The sequence below is a fragment of the Pygoscelis adeliae genome, unplaced genomic scaffold (assembly GCF_000699105.1).
Source record: "Pygoscelis adeliae isolate BGI_AS28 unplaced genomic scaffold, ASM69910v1 Scaffold308, whole genome shotgun sequence".
NCBI lineage: Eukaryota > Metazoa > Chordata > Aves > Sphenisciformes > Spheniscidae > Pygoscelis > Pygoscelis adeliae.
Genome location: NW_008825306.1, coordinates 798512 through 802752, shown reverse-complemented (window position 1 = coordinate 802752; position 4241 = coordinate 798512).

Here is a 4241-nt window from a genome sequence, read left to right as displayed (position 1 = left end):
TCTGAACCAGGGGAATTGTACTTACTTGAAGGACGCAGCACAGTGAACTTTTTATGAACAAGATTGCTTTGGGGCCTTTCCCACAGATCAAACTCTTAGCTTCAGCTTGAGACATAGGTATAAAATTGATTCAAATGTTCACTGTCTGAAACCTTTTCAGTTTATTTAAATATGCATCGTTCCCCTGCTTTTGTCCTAGTATCGATAATATTTATTTTGCCATCCAAAGAATGGTTATGACTTTCTTTTGAAACCAGAGTATTGGATGCAAGTTTACATAATTGAATACTTGCAAGAAATACTTAGATGTGAGTCTTGCAGTATCTTTTATTCTGAAAATGTTTTACAGAGAAGTCCCACTGAAAGCAGGTCACCACCAGCAGTAAGATTCTAGCGCTGATGCGGCTTTATCTCAGAGAGAGAGAAAAGCCAGGCAATAAAATGGGATTATCAGTGGAAATGAAAACATTCAAAGGAGTGAAGCATAAGAATAAACAGTCTCTCTCACATGCCCTCAGAAGAGGATCTTTCAACTGGGACTTCAGATAAGGAAACATTTCCACTAGAGGTGCAATTAGGAGAAATAATTGGGTCAGTTGAACTCTGGGTCAGTCGACCCTGGACCTCATTGTGGCTTAGGTCTGATTCTGCCCTGAGCAGGAGCAGACCAGGGAATGTGACTATACGCGATCTTTGTGGAGCCCAGATTCATCCCTTTCTGAGTCCGAATGCCACAGGTTGAAGCACTGACTCTTAATATTGCCAAACAGTGGGGGAGCTAAGATCGAGATCCAGATGGGGATCTACGCAGCGTGGTTTGGATCCCCTTTATCCCTAGGGCACTGGAGCATGCTATCACACTTTTGCTTTCCCTTGTTGCCCTTATATATTTGTGAGTCATGCAATTCTGTCAGCTCACAGCCCGGTTTCTTCTCTCCCGATGAAGTCTGAGAATGGTGATTAATGTTTTATGTTTTGTTGTGCCATGAGTTGCCATGGGAATGAGCTCGAGGTTGCAAATCTAATGAAGTATCCTATCTTGTGGAACAAAGAAGAGCAGGAAGTGGTGACACTGTGGGCAAGAAGCCTTATGCGAAAGTCTGTTGTCTGAGATCAGTTTAGGTCAGCCTGGCTGTCCTGGTACTTCCTATCTCGTCTTTCAGCACATCAGAAAATCTTATTAGAACTTGCTCTGATTAGGAATTATTTGTTATGTATGGAGTTTAGAGCCTAATTTCCTATGTGTTTTTTAAAATACCGGCTGTGAAATTCTTGTTGTTTACTGAGTGAAAAGTTTTTACTTGCACAAAAAGGAAGAAAATATACCTAAAAGCAAAAATATATGGGGCAAAAATTCAAGAACTGCTGAGAAAAATACCAACACCCTCCTTTCTAGCCCAGGACGCAGTGGTCTGTAGTGGGTGTACTGAGTGTAAAACCAGAGCAATATTAGAGTGATGCTTTCATTGTTAAACTGTTGAAACAGCTGGTAATCTGCAGTGTAGGGACTTCCTGGGGCAGGGGTTGCATCTTGACCTTTGTGTTTTATAGCCAGTGGTCCTCACTTCCTTCACCTCTAATATGCTTCAAAATTATACAGGATTTTGCAGACTGGAAGAAACATCTCATTCTGCACAAAGTTATTAGAAAGGGTGGTGCAATCTCTGAACAGCTAGTATTATTGTTTCCTAGTCAGTGATACTGCCAAATGTGCAGGAAGCTAAAATCTTCCTGTACAAGTATTTCGCATGATTTGTACCTTAATTTCTACTATGCTAAGTAAAATCACTTCCTGTCCTGGGGTGGGCTTTGTTTTCTCTTTGGGCATGTGGAAAGGCTGGAAAACTATATGGATAATGCTGTTGCTCAGTATTGTCCTTTTCCAGAACTCTGGTCTGCAAGGCATGCAGGATTGTGCTGGGAATTTCCCTCCTCGAGTTTGAGCCTTGCCTGCAATTTATAGGAGAAGGATGGAAGTCCTGACATTTGGAACACAGCAATGCCTATTGCTTATTTCCCAGTAGAACTTTCGACTTAAAAGATTTAGATGCTTTTCTTTATTAAATGGAGTGAATACTTCAGTGTTTTCAACTCAAAGCCCATCAACGTATCTCCATATTTTGTCAAGGGGCCCAGCTGCCAATTCTCAGTGGAAGTGCTGTTAGCAGTGGTGGTAATCCAGCATGGTGGTCTAAGAAAAGGATGGGAGCCAGACATTTGTGTTCAGGCTCCAGTTTTCTCTCTTGTATTTGGCTACAGTCACTGAAACCAAAGCTTTAAAAAAAAGTCTCTGGTTTGTGATAAACGAGATGGTCACCCCAGAATCAGGACCCGCCCCACTTTTGAAAATGCTGTTTCTTACCTTTGTACCTCTGTTTCTTGATCTGTCAACTCTCAATGACGCTATATTTCTTAAAACAGACTTGGCTGTTTGGTAAATGTTTGCAGTGGAATGGTTAAATCTAAGAAAGTAAATGTGTGGATGGTAGACTAGGATGTTAATTTTGGTCTGCAGTTGCAAACTGAGAATAGAGTAGGAAAAGTCATACAAAACTGGATTATATATTTGAGACTTAAATTTCTGCCATTAAGTCTCCATCTCTCTTTGTCTTTTTCTCTCCCTCTCTTATGCACACACGTCCCCAGGCCTCATACTCTCTGCTCTGGCTCCCAGCTCATCCCTGCTGTCACCACAGTGGCATTTGGCAGTCCCTGAGGTGAGAGAGGGAGCTGAAAGTGTGCTGTATGGTGTCGTGCAGCTCTGCCCCAATACAAAACACATTTCCCACCTCCAGGACACCTTTTCGTGTCTTCCCTTCCTGAGCCTTCCCTCTTCTCCTACCCCCGCAGGACAGCCCTCCCTTTCCTTTAAGAAAAGTTTTATATTCAGATGAATAATTTTAACCTGATTATTTTTTTGTGAAACCAATAATTGGAAGAAGTCAGTTATTGGTTAACAGCTTTAGTGGTAAATCAGTTCCAGCAGCTCGCTGTGCTGCTGCTAGCATGAATCCACGTGCTTCTCAGCTAGAAGCTCTTGTCTCTCTCTCCTCCCCTCTCTCTCTCTGAGATCCTTTGCTGGGTCCATATGGTGTTGGGGATGTAAGCACTTCAGAGGAGTGTTTCAATGTACAGTTATGATTCTAATTTTTGGCGTCAGCTTTTTATTACAAGTTGTTGCCTGGCTGGAGGCGTGAGAGAGTGGGAGCAGGGAGGGTTCTCGACCATGTGTGAAGCAAGGAGATGGCAGGCAGCAGTAGCCGAAATAATACGATAGCTTTTCTCTGGAGCATGAAAATGGGGTCTGGAGCAATCTCCTTGGCCCCTAATCTCTTGCTAATCGATATCTGTTGCTAACTCTGGGGTTTATAGCATGGACCATGACAGTTTTGCCGGAAGAAAGGGTCAGAATTTCAACCACAATAAAAGTTGCAGCTCAAATTAATAGCATGTAAAGTGTTTTGGTCTGGCATAAAAAAGGGGGCATAAAGTATGAAATCCATACCTCTGTTTTAAAATAAGACATATTCTAGGCACTGGTGCTCATTTTGTATATTGTCTTGAGTTTGATTTTCATGTAGGTCTAAAAATGTAACGAAAATATAAGCAGATGTGTTTCTATGATAATACAGAATAAGCTCCTGATACGCACCAATTTCGTTTGTACTTTATATTAGGTAGAAGTTGATACTTAAGTATAAGATCAGTACATGCAATCATATTTCCAACAAAACTAGTAATAACTGTAAGAGATTGTGCAAAACTATTAGTAAATGGCAGATGCAGAGTAATATCCTCTGATTAGCAATTACAAAACCTGGAGATGCAAAATTAAAACTAAACTCAAAAAGGAATGAAAAGATGTCAGGGATGGATATCCTCAGGTTTAGGTTCTGTCCTGAAATGATCTCCTGTAGTAACCTCATAATATCAGACATTATTACCATGCACACAATACCACACACAGCTCTCCATAACGAAGCGCTGATGCACCACGGTTGATGGGAAAACCAGAACAACAGAGATTCCCTGGGGCACAAAGGGAGCAAAAGCTTCAGGCTGACGTAGCATGGAGCCAGGTCTGATCCAGCTGAAATTATTAATTCTAGTCCAACATGAGCCCTGCTAAGTGCAACCTGGTCACTTTGAGATTATGCGGGTCCCTGTGTACCATGTTCCCCTGTGCTCTGAGCTGTGCTGAGCTTATAAAATAAATAATAAGAACCAGAGCAGCCCTGTTG